Below are 22,246 nucleotides of genomic sequence, written 5' to 3' on the forward strand. Positions count from 1 at the left end.
TCTATAAACCCGACTAGATATGTTTCCAGCATGGGGGGCTGTGCACACCACAGCAGTGCATTGATCTATAAACCCTGACTAGATATCTGTCCAGGACGGGGAGCTGTGCAGAACACAGCAGTGCATTGATCTATAAACCTAGACTAGATATCTGTCCAGCACCGAGAACTGTGCAGACCAGAGCAGTGCATTGATCTATAACCCCGGACTAGATATCTGTCCAGTACGGGGAGCTGTGCAGTCCAGAGCAGTGAATTGATCTATAAACCCAGACTAGATATCTGTCCAGGACGGGGAGCTTTGCAGACCACAGCAGTGCATTGATATATAAACCCGGACTAGATCTCTGTCCAGGACGAGAGCTGTGCACACCACAGCAGTGCATTGATCTATAACACCGGACTAGATATATGTCCAGGACGGGGAGCTGTGTAGACCACAGCAGGGCATTGATCTATAAACCCAGACTAGATATCTGTCCAGGATGCGGAGCTGTGGAGAGCACAGCAGAGCATTGATCTATAAACCCGGACTAGATATCTGTCCAGGACGGGGAGCTGTGTAGACCACAGCAGTGCATTGATCTATAAACCCGGACTAGATATCTGTCCAGGACGGGGAGCTGAGTAGACCACAGCTGTGCATTGATATATAAACCCGGACTAGATATCTGTCTAGGACTGGGAGCTGTGCAGACCACAGCAGTGCATTGATCTATAAACACGGTCGAGATATCTGTCCAGGACGGGGAGCTGTGCAGATCACAGTAGTGCATTGATCTATAAACCCGGACTAGATATCTGTACAGGACGGGGAGCTGCGCACACCACAGCAGTGCATTGATCTATAAACACAGACTAGATATCTGTCCAGGATGGGGAGCTGTGCAAACCACAGCAGTGCATTGATCTATAAACCCGGACTAGATATCTGTACAGGACGGGGAGCTGTGCACACCACAGCAGTGCAATGATCTATAAACCCAGACTAGATATCTGTCATGGTCGGGGAGCTATGCAGACCACAGCAGTGCATTGATCAATAAACCCGGACTAGATATCTGTCCAGCACCGAGAACTGTGCACACCACAGCAGTGCATTGATCTATAACCCCGGATGAGATATCTGTCCCGCACTGGGAGCTGTGCAAACCACAGCAGTGCATTGATCGATAACACCGGATTAGCTAACTGTCCTGGACGGGGAGCTGTGCACACCACAGCAGTGCATTGATCTATAAACGCAGACAAGATATCTGTCCAGGACGGGGAGCAGTGCAGACCACAGCAGTGCATTGATCGAAAAACGCAGACTAGATATCTGTCCAGCACCGAGAGCTGTGCAGACCACAGCAGTGCATTGACCTCTAAACCCGGATTAGATATCTATCCAGCACTGGGAGCTGTGCAATCCTCAGCAGTGCATTGATCTATAAACCCAGACGAGGTATCTGTCCAGGATGGGGAACTGTGTAGACCACAGCAGTGCATTGATCTATAAACCCGGACTAGATATCAGTCCAGGACTGGGAGCTGTGCAGACCACGGCAGTGCATTGATATATAAACCCGGACTAGAGATCTGTCCAGGACGGAGTGCTGTGCAGACCACAGCAGTGCATTTATCTATAAACCCAGACGAGATATCTGTCCAGGATGGGGAGCTGTGGAGACCAAAGTAGTGCATTGATCTATAAACCCAGACGAGATATCTGTCCAGGACGGTGAGCTGTGCAGACCACAGCAGTGCATTGATATATAAACCGGACTGGATATCTGTCCAGGATGGGGAGCTGTGGAGACAACAGCAGTGCATTGATATATAAACCCGGACTAGATATCTGTCCAGGACGGGGAGCTGTGCACACCACAGCAATGCATTGATATATAAACCCGGACTAGATATCTGTACAGGACTGGGAGCTGTGCAGACCACAGCAGTGCATTGATCTATAAACCCAGACTAGATATCTGTCCAGGACGTGGAGCTGTGCAGACCACAGCAGTGCATTGATCTATAAACCCAGACTAGATATCTGTCCAGGACAGGGAGCTGTGCAGACCACAGCAGTGCATTGATCTATAAAACCCGGACAAGATATCTGTCCAGCACGGGGAGCTGTGCAGACCACAACAGTGCATTGATATATAAACACGGACTAGATATCTGTACAGGACGGGGAGCTGTGCAGACCATAGCAGAGCATTGATGTATTAACCCAGACGAGATATCTGTCCGGGACGGGGAGCTGTGCAGACCACAGCAGTGCATTGATATATAAACCCGGACTAGATATCTGTCCAGGATGCGGAGCTGTGGAGACCACAGCAGGGCATTGATGTATAAACCCAGACTAGATATCTGTCCAGGACGGGGAGCTGTGTAGACCACAGCAGTGCATTGATCTATAAACCCGGACTCGATATCTGTCCAGGACGGGGAGTTGTGTAGACCACAGCAGTGCATTGATCTATAAACCCGGACTCGATATCTGTCCAGGACGGGGAGCTGTGCAGACCACAGCAGTGCATTGATCTATAAACCCAGACTCGATATCTGTCCAGGACGGGGAGCTGTATAGACCACAGCAGTGCATTGATATATAAACACGGAGTAGATATCTATCCATCACGGTGTGCTATGTAGACCACAGTAGTGCATTGATCTATAAACCCGGACTAGATATCTGTCCAGCATGGGGCGCTGTGCAGACCACAGCAGTGCATTGATCTATAAAACCCGGACGAGATATCTGTCCAGCACGGAGAGCTGTGCAGACCACAACAGTGCATTGATATATAAACCCGGACAAGATATCTGTACAGGACGGGGAGCTGTGCAGTCCATAGCAGAGCATTGATGTATAAACCCAGACGAGATATCTGTCCGGGACGGGGAGCTGTGCAGACCACAGCAGTGCATTGATATATAAAACCGGACTAGATATCTGTCCAGGACGGGGAGCTGTGCAGACCACAGCAGTGCATTGATCTATAAACCCAGACTAGATATCTGTCCAGGACGGGGAGCTGTGCAGACCACAGCAGTGCATTGATCTATAAAACCCGGACGAGATATCTGTCCAGCACGGGGAGCTGTGCAGACCACAACAGTGCATTGATATATAAACCCGGACTAGATATCTGTACAGGACGGGGAGTTGTGCAGACCATAGCAGAGCATTGATATATAAACCCGGACTAGATATCTGTACAGGACGGGGAGCTGTGCAGTCCATAGCAGAGCATTGATGTATAAACCCAGACGAGATATCTGTCCGGGACGGGGAGCTGTGCAGACCACAGCAGTGCATTGATATATAAACCCGGACTAGATATCTGTACGGGACGGGGAGCTGTGCAGACCACAGCAGTGCATTGATCTATAAACCCAGACTAGATATCTGTCCATGACGGGAAGCTGTGTAGACCACAGCAGTGCATTGATATATAAACCCCGACTAGATATCTGTCCAGGACTCAGAGCTGTGCAGACGACAGCAGTGCATTAATCGATAAACCCGGACTAGACATCTGTCCAGGACTGGGAGCTGTGCAGACCACAGCAGTGCATTGATATATAAACCCGGACTAGATATATGTCCAGGACGGGGAGCTGTGTAGACCACAGAAGGGCCTTGATCTCTCAACCCAGACTAGATATCTGTCCAGGATGCGGAGCTGTGGAGACCACAGCAGGGCATTGATGTATAAACCCAGACTAGATATCTGTCCAGGACGGGGAGCTGTGTCGACCACAGCAGTGCATTGATCTATAAACCCGGACTCGATATCTGTCCAGGAAGGGGAGCTCTGTAGACCACAGCAGTGCATTGATCTATAAACCCGGACTAGATATCTGTCCAGGACGGGGAGCTGTGCAGACCACAGCAGTGCATTGATCTATAAACCCAGACTAGATATCTGTCCAGGACGGGGAGCTGTATAGACCACAGCAGTGCATTGATATATAAACACGGAGTAGATATCTGTCCATCACGGGGTGCTATGTATACTACAGTAGTCAATTGATCTATAAACCCGGACTAGATATCTGTCCAGGACGGGGAGCTGCGCACACCACAGCAGTGCATTGATCTATAAACACAGACTAGATATCTGTACAGGACGGGGAGCTGTGCACACCACAGCAGTGCAATGATCTATAAACCCGACTAGATATGTTTCCAGCATGGGGGGCTGTGCACACCACAGCAGTGCATTGATCTATAAACCCGGACTAGATATCTGTCCAGGACGGGGAGCTGTGCAGAACACAGCAGTGCATTGATCTATAAACCTAGACTAGATATCTGTCCAGCACCGAGAACTGTGCAGACCAGAGCAGTGCATTGATCTATAACCCCGGACTAGATATCTGTCCAGTACGGGGAGCTGTGCAGTCCAGAGCAGTGAATTGATCTATAAACCCAGACTAGATATCTGTCCAGGACGGGGAGCTTTGCAGACCACAGCAGTGCATTGATATATAAACCCGGACTAGATCTCTGTCCAGGACGAGAGCTGTGCACACCACAGCAGTGCATTGATCTATAACACCGGACTAGATATATGTCCAGGACGGGGAGCTGTGTAGACCACAGCAGGGCATTGATCTATAAACCCAGACTAGATATCTGTCCAGGATGCGGAGCTGTGGAGAGCACAGCAGGGCATTGATCTATAAACCCGGACTAGATATCTGTCCAGGACGGGGAGCTGTGTAGACCACAGCAGTGCATTGATCTATAAACCCGGACTAGATATCTGTCCAGGACGGGGAGCTGAGTAGACCACAGCTGTGCATTGATATATAAACCCGGACTAGATATCTGTCTAGGACTGGGAGCTGTGCAGACCACAGCAGTGCATTGATCTATAAACACGGTCGAGATATCTGTCCAGGACGGGGAGCTGTGCAGATCACAGTAGTGCATTGATCTATAAACCCGGACTAGATATCTGTACAGGACGGGGAGCTGCGCACACCACAGCAGTGCATTGATCTATAAACACAGACTAGATATCTGTCCAGGATGGGGAGCTGTGCAAACCACAGCAGTGCATTGATCTATAAACCCGGACTAGATATCTGTACAGGACGGGGAGCTGTGCACACCACAGCAGTGCAATGATCTATAAACCCAGACTAGATATCTGTCATGGTCGGGGAGCTATGCAGACCACAGCAGTGCATTGATCAATAAACCCGGACTAGATATCTGTCCAGCACCGAGAACTGTGCACACCACAGCAGTGCATTGATCTATAACCCCGGATGAGATATCTGTCCCGCACTGGGAGCTGTGCAAACCACAGCAGTGCATTGATCGATAACACCGGATTAGCTAACTGTCCTGGACGGGGAGCTGTGCACACCACAGCAGTGCATTGATCTATAAACGCAGACAAGATATCTGTCCAGGACGGGGAGCAGTGCAGACCACAGCAGTGCATTGATCGAAAAACGCAGACTAGATATCTGTCCAGCACCGAGAGCTGTGCAGACCACAGCAGTGCATTGACCTCTAAACCCGGATTAGATATCTATCCAGCACTGGGAGCTGTGCAATCCTCAGCAGTGCATTGATCTATAAACCCAGACGAGGTATCTGTCCAGGATGGGGAACTGTGTAGACCACAGCAGTGCATTGATCTATAAACCCGGACTAGATATCAGTCCAGGACTGGGAGCTGTGCAGACCACGGCAGTGCATTGATATATAAACCCGGACTAGAGATCTGTCCAGGACGGAGTGCTGTGCAGACCACAGCAGTGCATTTATCTATAAACCCAGACGAGATATCTGTCCAGGATGGGGAGCTGTGGAGACCAAAGTAGTGCATTGATCTATAAACCCAGACGAGATATCTGTCCAGGACGGTGAGCTGTGCAGACCACAGCAGTGCATTGATATATAAACCGGACTGGATATCTGTCCAGGATGGGGAGCTGTGGAGACAACAGCAGTGCATTGATATATAAACCCGGACTAGATATCTGTCCAGGACGGGGAGCTGTGCACACCACAGCAATGCATTGATATATAAACCCGGACTAGATATCTGTACAGGACTGGGAGCTGTGCAGACCACAGCAGTGCATTGATCTATAAACCCAGACTAGATATCTGTCCAGGACGTGGAGCTGTGCAGACCACAGCAGTGCATTGATCTATAAACCCAGACTAGATATCTGTCCAGGACGGGGAGCTGTGCAGACCACAGCAGTGCATTGATCTATAAAACCCGGACAAGATATCTGTCCAGCACGGGGAGCTGTGCAGACCACAACAGTGCATTGATATATAAACACGGACTAGATATCTGTACAGGACGGGGAGCTGTGCAGACCATAGCAGAGCATTGATGTATTAACCCAGACGAGATATCTGTCCGGGACGGGGAGCTGTGCAGACCACAGCAGTGCATTGATATATAAACCCGGACTAGATATCTGTCCAGGATGCGGAGCTGTGGAGACCACAGCAGGGCATTGATGTATAAACCCAGACTAGATATCTGTCCAGGACGGGGAGCTGTGTAGACCACAGCAGTGCATTGATCTATAAACCCGGACTCGATATCTGTCCAGGACGGGGAGTTGTGTAGACCACAGCAGTGCATTGATCTATAAACCCGGACTCGATATCTGTCCAGGACGGGGAGCTGTGCAGACCACAGCAGTGCATTGATCTATAAACCCAGACTCGATATCTGTCCAGGACGGGGAGCTGTATAGACCACAGCAGTGCATTGATATATAAACACGGAGTAGATATCTATCCATCACGGTGTGCTATGTAGACCACAGTAGTGCATTGATCTATAAACCCGGACTAGATATCTGTCCAGCATGGGGCGCTGTGCAGACCACAGCAGTGCATTGATCTATAAAACCCGGACGAGATATCTGTCCAGCACGGAGAGCTGTGCAGACCACAACAGTGCATTGATATATAAACCCGGACAAGATATATGTACAGGACGGGGAGCTGTGCAGTCCATAGCAGAGCATTGATGTATAAACCCAGACGAGATATCTGTCCGGGACGGGGAGCTGTGCAGACCACAGCAGTGCATTGATATATAAAACCGGACTAGATATCTGTCCAGGACGGGGAGCTGTGCAGACCACAGCAGTGCATTGATCTATAAACCCAGACTAGATATCTGTCCAGGACGGGGAGCTGTGCAGACCACAGCAGTGCATTGATCTATAAAACCCGGACGAGATATCTGTCCAGCACGGGGAGCTGTGCAGACCACAACAGTGCATTGATATATAAACCCGGACTAGATATCTGTACAGGACGGGGAGTTGTGCAGACCATAGCAGAGCATTGATATATAAACCCGGACTAGATATCTGTACAGGACGGGGAGCTGTGCAGTCCATAGCAGAGCATTGATGTATAAACCCAGACGAGATATCTGTCCGGGACGGGGAGCTGTGCAGACCACAGCAGTGCATTGATATATAAACCCGGACTAGATATCTGTACGGGACGGGGAGCTGTGCAGACCACAGCAGTGCATTGATCTATAAACCCAGACTAGATATCTGTCCATGACGGGAAGCTGTGTAGACCACAGCAGTGCATTGATATATAAACCCCGACTAGATATCTGTCCAGGACTCAGAGCTGTGCAGACGACAGCAGTGCATTAATCGATAAACCCGGACTAGACATCTGTCCAGGACTGGGAGCTGTGCAGACCACAGCAGTGCATTGATATATAAACCCGGACTAGATATATGTCCAGGACGGGGAGCTGTGTAGACCACAGAAGGGCCTTGATCTCTCAACCCAGACTAGATATCTGTCCAGGATGCGGAGCTGTGGAGACCACAGCAGGGCATTGATGTATAAACCCAGACTAGATATCTGTCCAGGACGGGGAGCTGTGTCGACCACAGCAGTGCATTGATCTATAAACCCGGACTCGATATCTGTCCAGGAAGGGGAGCTCTGTAGACCACAGCAGTGCATTGATCTATAAACCCGGACTAGATATCTGTCCAGGACGGGGAGCTGTGCAGACCACAGCAGTGCATTGATCTATAAACCCAGACTAGATATCTGTCCAGGACGGGGAGCTGTATAGACCACAGCAGTGCATTGATATATAAACACGGAGTAGATATCTGTCCATCACGGGGTGCTATGTATACTACAGTAGTGCATTGATCTATAAACCCGGACTAGATATCTGTCCAGGACGGGGAGCTGCGCACACCACAGCAGTGCATTGATCTATAAACACAGACTAGATATCTGTCCAGGATGGGGAGCTGTGCAAAAAACAGCAGTGCATTGATCTATAAACACGGACTAGATATCTGTACAGGACGGGGAGCTGTGCACACCACAGCAGTGCATTGATCTATAAAACCGGACTAGATATCTGTACAGGACGGGGAGATGTGCAAACCACAGCAGTGCATTGATCTATAACCCCAGACTAGATATCTGTCCAGCACGGGGTGCTGTGCAGACCACAGCAGTGCATTGATCTATAAACCCAGACTAGGTGTCTGTTCAGGACGAGAGCTGTGCACACCACAGCAGTGCATTGATCTATAAACCCAGACTAGATATCTGTCATGGTTGGGGAACTATGCAGACCACAGCAGTGCATTGATCAATAAACCCGGACTAGATATCTGTCCAGCATCGAGAACTGTGCAGACCACAGCAGTGCATTGATCTATAACCCCGGATTAGATATCTGTCCAGCACTGGGAGCTGTGCAAACCAGAGCAGTGCATTGATCTATAACACCGGATTAGCTATCTGTCCTGGATGGGGAGCTGTGCACACCACAGCAGTGCATTGATCAAAAAAGGCAGACAAGATATCTGCCCAGGACGGGGAGCTGTGCACACCACAGCAGTGCATTGATGTATAAACGCAGACTAGATATCTGTCCAGGACGGGGAGCTGTGCAGACCACAGCAGTGCGTTGATATATAAACACGGACTAGATATCTGTACAGGACGGGGAGCTGTGCAGACCACAGCAGTGCATTGATCTATAAACCCGGACTAGATTCTGTCCAGCACCGAGAGCTGTGCAGACCACAGCAGTGCATTGACCTCCAAACCCGGATTAGATATCTATCCAGCACTGGGAGCTGTGCAATCCACAGCAGTGCATTGATCTATAAACCCAGACGAGATATCTGTCCAGGATGGGGAGCTGTGTAGACCACAGCAGTGCATTGATCTATAAACCCGGACTAGATATCTGTCCAGGAGTCGGAGCTGTGCAGACCACAGCAGTGCATTGATCTATAAACCCGGACTAGATATCTGTCCAGGACTGGGAGCTGCGCAGACCACGGCAGTGCATTGATATATAAACCCGGACTTGATATCTGTCCAGGACGGGGAGCTGTGTAGACCACAGCAGTGCATTGATATATAAACACGGACTAGATGTCTGTCTAGGACTGGGAGCTGTGCAGACCACAGCAGTGCATTGATCTATAAACCCGGACGAGATATCTGTCCAGGACGGGGAGCTGTGCAAACCACAGCAGTGCATTGATCTATAAACCCGGACTAGATATCTGTACAGGACGGGGAGCTGTGCACACCACAGCAGTGCAATGATCTATAAAACCGGACTAGATATCTGTCCAGCATGGGGGGCTGTGCAGACCACAGCAGTGCATTGATCTATAAACCCGGACTAGATATCTGTCCAGGACGGGGATCTGTGCAGATCACAGCAGTGCATTGATCTATAAACCCGGACTCGATATCTGTCCAGGAAGGGGAGCTGTGTAGACCACAGCAGTGCATTGATCTATAAACCCGGACTAGATATCTGTCCAGGACGGGGAGCTGTGCAGACCACAGCAGTGCATTGATCTATAAACCCAGACTAGATATCTGTCCAGGACGGGGAGCTGTATAGACCACAGCAGTGCATTGATATATAAACACGGAGTAGATATCTGTCCATCACGGGGTGCTATGTAGACCACAGTAGTGCATTGATCTATAAACCCGGACTAGATATCTGTCCAGGACGGGGAGCTGCGCACACCACAGCAGTGCATTGATCTATAAACACAGACTAGATATCTGTCCAGGATGGGGAGCTGTGCAAACCACAGCAATGCATTGATCTATAAACCCGGACTAGATATCTGTACAGGACGGGGAGCTGTGCACACCACAGCAGTGCATTGATCTATAACACCGGACTAGATATCTGTCCTGGATGGGGAGCTGTGCAGACCACAGCAGTGCATTGATCTATAAACCCGGACTATATATCTGTCCAGGACGGGGAGCTGTGCAGAACACAGCAGTGCATTGATCTATAAACCTAGACTAGATATCTGTCCAGCACCGAGAACTGTGCAGACCAGAGCAGTGCATTGATCTATAATCCCGGACTAGATATCTGTCCAGTACGGGGAGCTGTGCAGTCCAGAGCAGTGAATTGATCTATAAACCCAGACTAGATATCTGTCCAGGACGGGGAGCTGTCCAAACCCCAGCAGTGCATTGATCAATAAAACCGGACTAGATATCTGTACAGGACGGGGAGCTGTGCAAACCACAGCAGTGCATTGATCTATAACCCCAGACTAGATATCTGTCCAGGACGGGGTGCTGTGCAGACCACAGCAGTGCATTGATCTATAAACCCAGACTAGATGTCTGTTCAGGACGGGAGCTGTGCACACCACAGCAGTGCATTGATCTATACACCCAGACTAGATATCTGTCATGGTTGGGGAGCTATGCAGACCACAGCAGTGCATTGATCAATAAACCCGGACTAGATATCTGTCCAGCATCGAGAACTGTGCAGACCACAGCAGTGCATTGATCGATAACCCCGGATTAGATATCTGTCCAGCACTGGGAGCTGTGCAAACCAGAGCAGTGCATTGATCTATAACACCGGATTAGCTATCTGTCCTGGATGGGGAGCTGTGCACACCACAGCAGTGCATTGATCTATAAACGCAGACAAGATATCTGCCCAGGATGGGGAGCTGTGCACACCACAGCAGTGCATTGATGTATAAACGCAGACTAGATATCTGTCCAGGATGGGGAGCTGTGCAGACCACAGCAGTGCATTGATCTATAAACCCGGACTAGATTCTGTCCAGCACCGAGAGCTGTGCAGACCACAGCAGTGCATTGACCTCTAAACCCGGATTAGATATCTATCCAGCACTGGGAGCTGTGCAATCCACAGCAGTGCATTGATCTATAAACCCAGACGAGATATCTGTCCAGGATGGGGAGCTGTGTAGACCACAGCAGTGCATTGATCTATAAACCCGGACTAGATATCTGTCCAGGAGTGGGAGCTGTGCAGACCACAGCAGTGCATTGACCTCTAAACCCGGATTAGATATCTATCCAGCACTGGGAGCTGTGCAATCCTCAGCAGTGCATTGATCTATAAACCCAGACGAGGTATCTGTCCAGGATGGGGAGCTGTGTAGATCACAGCAGTGCATTGATCTATAAACCCGGACTAGATATCTGTCCAGGACTGGGAGCTGTGCAGACCACGGCAGTGCATTGATATATAAACCCGGACTAGATATCTGTCCAGGACGGGGTGCTGTGCAGACCACAGCAGTGCATTTATCTATAAACCCAGACTAGATATCTGTCCAGGATGGGGAGCTGTGGAGACCAAAGTAGTGCATTGATCTAAAAACCCAGACGAGATATCTGTCCAGGACGGTGAGCTGTGCAGACCACAGCAGTGCATTGATATATAAACCGGACTGGATATCTGTCCAGGATGGGGAGCTGTGCAGACAACAGCAGTGCATTGATATATAAACCCGGACTAGATATCTGTCCAGGACGGGGAGCTGTGCACACCACAGCAATGCATTGATATATAAACCCGGACTAGATATCTGTACAGGACTGTGAGCTGTGCAGACCACAGCAGTGCATTGATCTATAAACCCAGACTAGATATCTGTCCAGGACGTGGAGCTGTGCAGACCACAGCAGTGCATTGATGTATAAACCCAGACTAGATATCTGTCCAGGACGGGGAGCTGTGCAGACCACAGCAGTGCATTGATCTATAAAACCCGGACGAGATATCTGTCCAGCACGGGGAGCTGTGCAGACCACAACAGTGCATTGATATATAAACACGGACTAGATATCTGTACAGGACGGGGAGCTGTGCAGACCATAGCAGAGCATTGATGTATTAACCCAGACGAGATATCTGTCCGGGACGGGGAGCTGTGCAGACCACAGCAGTGCATTGATATATAAACCCGGACTAGATATCTGTCCAGGATGCGGAGCTGTGGAGACCACAGCAGGGCATTGATGTATAAACCCAGACTAGATATCTGTCCAGGACGGGGAGCTGTGTAGACCACAGCAGTGCATTGATCTATAAACCCGGACTCGATATCTGTCCAGGACGGGGAGCTGTGTAGACCACAGCAGTGCATTGATCTATAAACCCGGACTCGATATCTGTCCAGGACGGGGAGCTGTGTAGACCATAGCAGAGCATTGATGTATAAACCCAGACGAGATATCTGTCCGGGACGGGGAGCTGTGCAGACCACAGCAGTGCATTGATATATAAACCCAGACGAGATATCTGTCCGGGACGGGGAGCTGTGCAGACCACAGCAGTGCATTGATATATAAACCCGGACGAGATATCTGTACAGGACGGGGAGCTGTGCAGACCACAGCAGTGCATTGATCTATAAACCCAGACTAGATATCTGTCCATGACGGGAAGCTGTGTAGACCACAGCAGTGCATTGATATATAAACCCGGACAAGATATCTGTCCAGGACTCAGAGCTGTGCAGACGACAGCAGTGCATTAATCTATAAACCCGGACTAGACATCTGTCCAGGAATGGGAGCTGTGCAGACCACAGCAGTGCATTGATATATAAACCCGGACTAGATATACGTCCAGGACGGGGAGCTGTGTAGACCACAGAAGGGCATTGATCTCTCAACCCAGACTAGATATCTGTCCAGGATGCGGAGCTATGGAGACCACAGCAGGGCATTGATGTATAAACCCAGACTAGATATCTGTCCAGGACGGGGAGCTGTGTAGACCACAGCAGTGCATTGATCTATAAACCCGGACTCGATATCTATCCAGGAAGGGGAGCTGTGTAGACCACAGCAGTGCATTGATCTATAAACCCGGACTAGATATCTGTCCAGGACGGGGAGCTGCGCACACCACAGCAGTGCATTGATCTATAAACACAGACTAGATGTCTGTCCAGGATGGGGAGCTGTGCAAACCACAGCAGTGCATTGATCTATAAACCCGGACTAGATATCTGTACAGGACGGGGAGCTGTGCACACCACAGCAGTGCATTGATCTATAAACCCGGACTAGATATCTGTCCAGGACGGGGAGCTGTGCAGACCACAGCAGTGCATTGATCTATAAACCCGGACTAGATATCTGTCCAGGACGGGGAGCTGTGCAGAACACAGCAGTGCATTGATCTATAAACCTAGACTAGATATCTGTCCAGTACGGGGAGCTGTGCAGTCCAGAGCAGGGCATTGAACTATAAACCCAGACTAGATATCTGTCCAGGACGGGGAGCTGTGCAAATTCCAGCAGTGCATTGATCAATAAAACCGGACTAGATATCTGTACAGGACGGGGAGCTGTGCAAACTACAGCAGTGCATTAATCTATAACCCCAGACTAGATATCTGTCCAGGACGGGGTGCGGTGCAGACCACAGCAGTGCATTGATATATAAACTCGGACTAGATATCTGTACAGGACGGGGAGTTGTGCAGACCACAGCAGTGCATTGATATATAAACCCGGACTAGATATCTGTACAGGACGGGGAGCTGTGCAGACCACAGCAGTGCATTGATCTATAAACCCAGAGTGGATATCTGTTCAGCACCGAGAGCTGTGCAGACCACAGCAGTGCATTGACCACTAAACCCGGATTAGATATCTATCCAGCACTGGGAGCTGTGCAATCCTCAGCAGTGCATTGATCTATAAACCCAGACGAGATATCTGTCCAGGATGGGGAGCTGTGTAGATCACAGCAGTGCACTGATCTATAAACCCGGACTAGATATCTGTCCAGGAGTGGGAGCTGTGCAGACCACAGCAGTGCATTGATATATAAACCCGGACTAGACATCAGTCCAGGACTGGGAGCTGTGCAGACCACAGCAGTGCATTGATGCATAAACCCAGACTAGATATCTGTCCAGGACGGGAAGCTGTGTAGACCACAGCAGTGCATTGATCTATAAACCCAGACTAGATATCTGTGCAGGACGGGGAGCTGTATAGACCACAGCAGTGCATTGATGTATAAACACGGAGTAGATATCTGTCCATCACGGGGTGCTATGTAGACCACAGTAGTGCATTGATCTATAAACCCGGACTAGATATCTGTCCAGGACGGGGAGCTGCGCACACCACAGCAGTGCATTGATCTATAAACACAGACTAGATATCTGTCCAGGATGGGGAGCTGTGCAAACCACAGCAGTGCATTGATCTATAAACCCGGACTAGATATCTGTACAGGACGGGGAGCTGTGCAGGCCACAGCAGTGCATTGATCTATAAACCCGGACTAGATATCTGTCCAGGACTGGGAGCTGTGCAGACCACGGCAGTGCATTGATATAAAAACCCGGACTAGATATCTGTCCAGGACGGGGTGCTGTGCAGACCACAGCAGTGCATTTATCTATAAACCCAGACTAGATACCTGTCCAGGATGGTGAGCTGTGGAGACCAAAGTAGTGCATTGATCTATAAACCCAGACGAGATATCTGTCCAGGACGGTGAGCTGTGCACACCACAGCAGTGCATTGATATATAAACCGGACTGGATATCTGTCCAGGATGGGGAGCTGAGCAGACAACAGCAGTGCATTGATATATAAACCCGGACTAGATATCTGTCCAGGACGGGGAGATGTGCACACCACAGCAATGCATTGATATATAAACCCGGACTAGATATCTGTACAGGACTGGGAGCTGTGCAGACCACAGCAGTGCATTGATCTATAAACCCAGACAAGATATCTGTCCAGGACGTGGAGCTGTGCAGACCACAGCAGTGCATTGATCTATAAACCCAGACTAGATATCTGTCCAGGACGGGGAGCTGTGCAGACCACAGCAGTGCATTGATCTATAAAACCCGGACGAGATATCTGTCCAGCACGGGGAGCTGTGCAGACCACAACAGTGCATTGATATATAAACCCGGACTTTATATCTGTACAGGACGGGGAGCTGTGCAGACCATAGCAGAGCATTGATGTATAAACCCAGACGAGATATCTGTCCGGGACGGGGAGCTGTGCAGACCACAGCAGTGCATTGATATATAAACCCGGACTAGATATCTGTACAGGACGGGGAGCTGTGCAGACCACAGCAGTGCATTGATCTATAAACCCAGACTAGATATCTGTCCATGACGGGAAGCTGTGTAGACCACAGCAGTGCATTGATATATAAACCCGGACTAGATATCTGTCCAGGACTCGGAGCTGTGCAGACCACAGCAGTGAATTAATCTATAAACCCGGACTAGACATCAGTCCAGGACTGGGAGCTGTGCAGACCACAGCAGTGCATTGATATATAAACCCGGACTAGATATATGTCCAGGACGGGGAGCTGTGTAGACCACAGAAGGGCATTGATCTATAAACCCAGACTAGATATCTGTCCAGGATGCGGAGATGTGGAGACCACAGCAGGGCATTGATGCATAAACCCAGACTAGATATCTGTCCAGGACGGGAAGCTGTGTAGACCACAGCAGTGCATTGATCTATAAACCCAGACTAGATATCTGTCCAGGACGGGGAGCTGTATAGACCACAGCAGTGCATTGATGTATAAACACGGAGTAGATATCTGTCCAGGACGGGGTGCTTTGCAGACCACAGCAGTGCATTGATCTATAAACCCAGACTAGATATCTGTCCAGGATGGGGAGCTGTGGAGACCACAGTAGTGTATTGATCTATAAACCCGGACTAGATATCTGTCCAGGACGGGGAGCTGTGCACACCACAGCAATGCATTGATATATAAACCCGGACTAGTAATCTGTACAGGACTGGGAGCTGTGCAGACCACAGCAGTGCATTGATCTATAAACCCGGACTAGATATCTGTACAGGACGGGTAGCTGTGCACACCACAGCAGTGCATTGATCTATAAACCCGGACTAGATATCTGTCCAGGACGGGGAGCTGTGCAGGCCACAGCAGTGCATTGATCTATAAACCCGGACTAGATATCTGTCCAGGACGGGGAGCTGTGCAGAACACAGCAGTGCATTGATCTATAAACCTAGACTAGATATCTGTCCAGCACCGAGAACTGTGCAGACCAGAGCAGTGCATTGATCTATAACCCCGGACTCGATATCTGTCCAGTACGGGGAGCTGTGCAGTCCAGAGCAGTGAATTGATCTATAACCCCAGACTCGATATCTGTCCAGGACGGGGTGCTGTGCAGACCACAGCAGTGCATTGATCTATAAACCCAGACTAGATGTCTGTTCAGGACGAGAGCTGTGCACACCACAGCAGTGCATTGATCTATAAACCCAGACTAGATATCTGTCATGGTTGGGGAGCTATGCAGACCACAGCAGTGCATTGATCAATAAACCCGGACTAGATATCTGTCCAGCATCGAGAACTGTGCAGACCACAGCAGTGCATTGATCTATAACCCCGGATTAGATATCTGTCCAGCACTGGGAGCTGTGCAAACCACGGCAGTGCATTGATCTATAACACCGGATTAGCTATCTGACCTGGATGGGGAGCTGTGCACACCACAGCAGTGCATTGATCTATAAACGCAGACAAGATATCTGCCCAGGACGGGGAGCTGTGCACACCACAGCAATGCATTGATGTATAAACGCAGACTAGATATCTGTCCAGGACGGGGAGCTGTGCTGACCACAGCAGTGCATTGATATATAAACTCGGACTAGATATCTGTACAGGACGGGTAGCTGTGCAGACCACAGCAGTGCATTGATCTATAAACCCGGACTAGATTCTGTCCAGCACCGAGAGCTGTGCAGACCACAGCAGTGCATTGACCTCTAAACCCGGATTAGATATCTATCCAGCACAGGGAACTGTGCAATCCACAGCAGTGCATTGATCTATAAACCCAGACGAGATATCTGTCCAGGATGGGGAGCTGTGTAGACCACAGCAGTGCATTGATCTATAAACCCGGACTAGATATCTGTCCAGGAGTGGGAGCTGTGCAGACCACAGCAGTGCATTGATCTATAAACCCGGACTAGATATCTGTCCAGGACTGGGAGCTGCGCAGACCACGGCATTGCATTGATATATAAACCCGGACTAGATATCTGTCCAGGACGGGGTGCTTTGCAGACCACAGCAGTGCATTGATCTATAAACCCAGACTAGATATCTGTCCAGGATGGGGAGCTGTGGAGACCACAGTAGTGTATTGATCTATAAACCCGGACTAGATATCTGTCCAGGACGGGGAGCTGTGCACACCACAGCAATGCATTGATATATAAACCCGGACTAGTAATCTGTACAGGACTGGGAGCTGTGCAGACCACAGCAGTGCATTGATCTATAAACCCAGACTAGATATCTGTCCAGGACGGGGAGCTGTGCAGACCACAGCAGTGCATTGATATATAAACCCGGACTAGATATCTGTCCAGGACGAGAGCTGTGCACACCTCAGCAGTGCATTGATCTATAACACCGGACTAGATATATGTCCAGGACGGGGAGCAGTGTAGACCACAGCAGGGCATTGATCTATAAACCCAGACTAGATATCTGTACAGGATGCGGAGCTGTGGAGACCACAGCAGGGCATTGATGTATAATCCCAGACTAGATATCTGTCCAGGACGGGGAGCTGTGTAGACCACAGCAGTGCATTGATCAATAAACCCGGACTAGATATCTGTCCAGGACGGGGAGCTGTGTAGACCACAGCAGTGCATTGACCTATGAACGCGGACTAGATATCTGTCCAGGACGGGGAGCTGTGTAGACCACGGCAGTGCATTGATATATAAACCCGGACTAGATGTCTGTCTAGGACTGGGAGCTGTGCAGACCACAGCAGTGCATTGATCTATAAACCCGGACGAGATATCTGTCCAGAACGGGGGGCTGTGCAGATCACATTAGTGCATTGATCTATAAACCCGGACTAGATATCTGTCCAGGACGGGGAGCTGTGCAAACCACAGCAGTGCATTGATCTATAAACCCGGACTAGATATCTGTACAGGACGGGGAGCTGTGCACACCACAGCAGTGCAATGATCTATAAAACCGGACTAGATATCTGTCCAGCATGGGGGGCTGTGCAGACCACAGCAGTGCATTGATCTATAAACCCGGACTAGATATCTGTCCAAGACCGCGAGCTGTGCAGACCACAGCAGTGCATTGATCTATAAACCCGGACTAGATATCTCTCCGGGACGGGGAGCTGTGCAGAACACAGCAGTGCATTGATCTATAAACCTAGACTAGATATCTGTCCAGCACCGAGAACTGTGCAGACCACAGCAGTGCCTTGATCTATAACCCCGGACTAGACATCTGTCCAGTACGGGGAGCTGTGCAGTCCAGAGCAGTGCATTGAACTATAAACCCAGACTAGACATCTGTACAGGACGGGGAGTTGTGCAAACCACAGCAGTGCATTGATCTATAACCACAGACGAGATATCTGTCCAGGACGGGGTGCTGTGCAGACCACAGCAGTGCATTGATCTATAAACCCAGACGAGATGTCTATTCAGGACGAGAGCTGTGCAACCCACAGCAGTGCATTGATCTATAAACCCAGACTAGATATCTGTCATGGTCGGGGAGCTATGCAGACCACAGCAGTGCATTGATCAATAAACCCGGACTAGATATCTGTCCAGCACCGAGAACTGTGCAGACCACAGCAGTGCATTGATATATAAACCCGGACTAGATATCTGTCCAGGACGGGGTGCTGTGCAGACCACAGCAGTGCATTGATCTATAAACCCAGACTAGATATCTGTCCAGGATGGGGAGCTGTGGAGACCACAGCAGTGCATTGATCTATAAACCCAGACGAGATATCTGTCCAGGATGGGGAGCTGTGCAGACCACAGCATGCATTGATATATAAACCGGACTGGATATCTGTCCAGGATGGGGAGCTGTGCAGACAGCAGCAGTGCATTGATATATAAACCCGGACTAGATATCTGTCCAGGACGGGGTGCTGTGCAGACCACAGCAGTGCATTGATCTATAAACCCAGACTAGATATCTGTCCAGGGCGGGGTGCTGTGCAGACCACAGCAGTGCATTGATCTCTAAACCCAGGCGAGATATCTGTCCAGGACGGGGAGCTGTGCAGACCACAGCAGTGCATTGATATATAAACCGGACTGGATATCCGTCCAGGATGGGGAGCTGTGCAGACAACAGCAGTGCATTGATATATAAACCCGGGCTAGATATCTGTCCAGGACGGGGAGCTGTGCGCACCACAGCAATGCATTGATATATAAACCCGGACTAGGTATCTGTACAGGACTGGGAGCTGTGCAGACCACAGCAGTGCATTGATCTATAAATCCAGACTAGATATCTGTCCAGGACGGGGAGCGGTGCAGACCACAGCAGTGCATTGATATATAAACCCGGACTAGATATCTGTCCAGGACGAGAGCTGTGCACACCACAGCATTGCATTGATCTATAACCCCGGACTAGATATCTGTCCAGGACGGGGAGCTGTGCAGACCACAACAGTGCATTGATCTATTAAACCCGGACTAGATATCTGTCCAGCACGGGGAGCTGTGCAGACCACAGCAGTGCATTGATATATAAACCCGGACTAGATATCTGTACAGGACGGGGAGCTGTGCAGACCATGGCAGTGCATTGATCTATAAACCCAGACGAGATATCTGTCCGGGATGGGGAGCTGTGCAGACCACAGCAGTGCATTGATATATAAACCCGGACTAGATATCTGTCCAGCACCGAAAGCTGTGCAGACCACAGCAGTGCATTGATGTATAAACCCAGACGAGATATCTGTCCAGGACGGGGAGCTGTGCAGACCACAGCAGTGCATTGATATATAAACCGGACTGGATATCTGTCCAGGATGGGGAGCTGTGCAGACAACAGGAGTGCATTGATATATAAACACGGACTGGATATCTGTCCAGGACGGGGAGCTGTGCAGACCACAGCAATGCATTGATATGTAAACCCGGACTAGATATCTGTACAGGACTGGGAGCTGTGCAGACCGCAGCAGTGCATTGATCTATAATCCCGGACTAGATATCTGTCCAGGACGGGGAGCTGTGTAGACCATAAACCCGGACTAGATTTCTGTCCAGGACGCGGAGCTGCGCACACCACAGCAGTGCATTGATCTATAAACACAGACTAGATCTCTGTCCAGGATGGGGAGCTGTGTAAGCCACAGCAGTGCATTGATCTATAAACCCGGACTAGATATCTGTACAGGACGGGGAGCTGTGCACACCACAGCAGTGCAATGATCTATAAACCCGGACTAGATATCTGTCCAGAATGGGGGGCTGTGCAGACCACAGCAGTGCATTGATCTATAAACGCGGACTAGATATCTGTCCAGGACAGGGAGCTGTGCAGACCACAGCATTGCATTGATCTATAAAACCGGACTAGATATCTGTCCAGGACCGAGAGCTGTGCAGACCACAGCAGTGCATTGATATATAAACCCAGACTAGATATCTGTCCAGGATGGGGAGCTGTGTAGACCACAGCAGTGCACTGATCTATAAACCCGGACTAAATATCTGTCCAGGACGGGGAGTTGTGCAGACCACAGCAGTGCATTGATATATAAACCGGACTGGATATCTGTTCAGGATGGGGAGCTGTGCAGACAACAGCAGTGCATTGATATATAAACCCGGACTAGATATCTGTCCAGGACGGGGAGCTGTGCACACCACAGCAATGCATTGATATGTAAACCCAGACAAGATATCTGTACAGGACTGAGAGCTGTGCAGACCACAGCAGTGCATTGATCTGTAAAGCCAGACGAGATATCTGTCCAGGACGGGGAGGGGTGCAGACCACAGCAGTGCATTGATCTATAAACCCAGACTAGATATCTGTCCAGGACGGGGAGCTGTGTAGACCATAAACCCGGACTAGATTTCTGTCCAGGACGCGGAGCTGCGCACACCACAGCAGTGCATTGATCTATAAACACAGACTAGATCTCTGTCCAGGATGGGGAGCTGTGTAAGCCACAGCAGTGCATTGATCTATAAACCCGGACTAGATATCTGTACAGGACGGGGAGCTGTGCACACCACAGCAGTGCAATGATCTATAAACCCGGACTAGATATCTGTCCAGAATGGGGGGCTGTGCAGACCACAGCAGTGCATTGATCTATAAACGCGGACTAGATATCTGTCCAGGACAGGGAGCTGTGCAGACCACAGCATTGCATTGATCTATAAAACCGGACTAGATATCTGTCCAGGACCGAGAGCTGTGCAGACCACAGCAGTGCATTGATATATAAACCCAGACTAGATATCTGTCCAGGATGGGGAGCTGTGTAGACCACAGCAGTGCACTGATCTATAAACCCGGACTAAATATCTGTCCAGGACGGGGAGTTGTGCAGACCACAGCAGTGCATTGATATATAAACCGGACTGGATATCTGTTCAGGATGGGGAGCTGTGCAGACAACAGCAGTGCATTGATATATAAACCCGGACTAGATATCTGTCCAGGACGGGGAGCTGTGCACACCACAGCAATGCATTGATATGTAAACCCAGACAAGATATCTGTACAGGACTGAGAGCTGTGCAGACCACAGCAGTGCATTGATCTGTAAAGCCAGACGAGATATCTGTCCAGGACGGGGAGGGGTGCAGACCACAGCAGTGCATTGATCTATAAACCCAGACTAGATATCTGTCCAGGACGGGGAGCAGTGTAGACCACAGCAGTGTATTGATATATAAACCTGGACTAGATATCTGTCCAGGACGAGAGCTGTGCACACCACAGCAGTGCATTGATTTCTAACCCCGGACTAGATATCTGTCCAGGACGGGGATCTGTACAGACCACAGCAGTGCATTGATC

The sequence above is a fragment of the Chiloscyllium punctatum genome, chromosome 6 (assembly GCF_047496795.1).
Source record: "Chiloscyllium punctatum isolate Juve2018m chromosome 6, sChiPun1.3, whole genome shotgun sequence".
Lineage (NCBI taxonomy): Eukaryota > Metazoa > Chordata > Chondrichthyes > Orectolobiformes > Hemiscylliidae > Chiloscyllium > Chiloscyllium punctatum.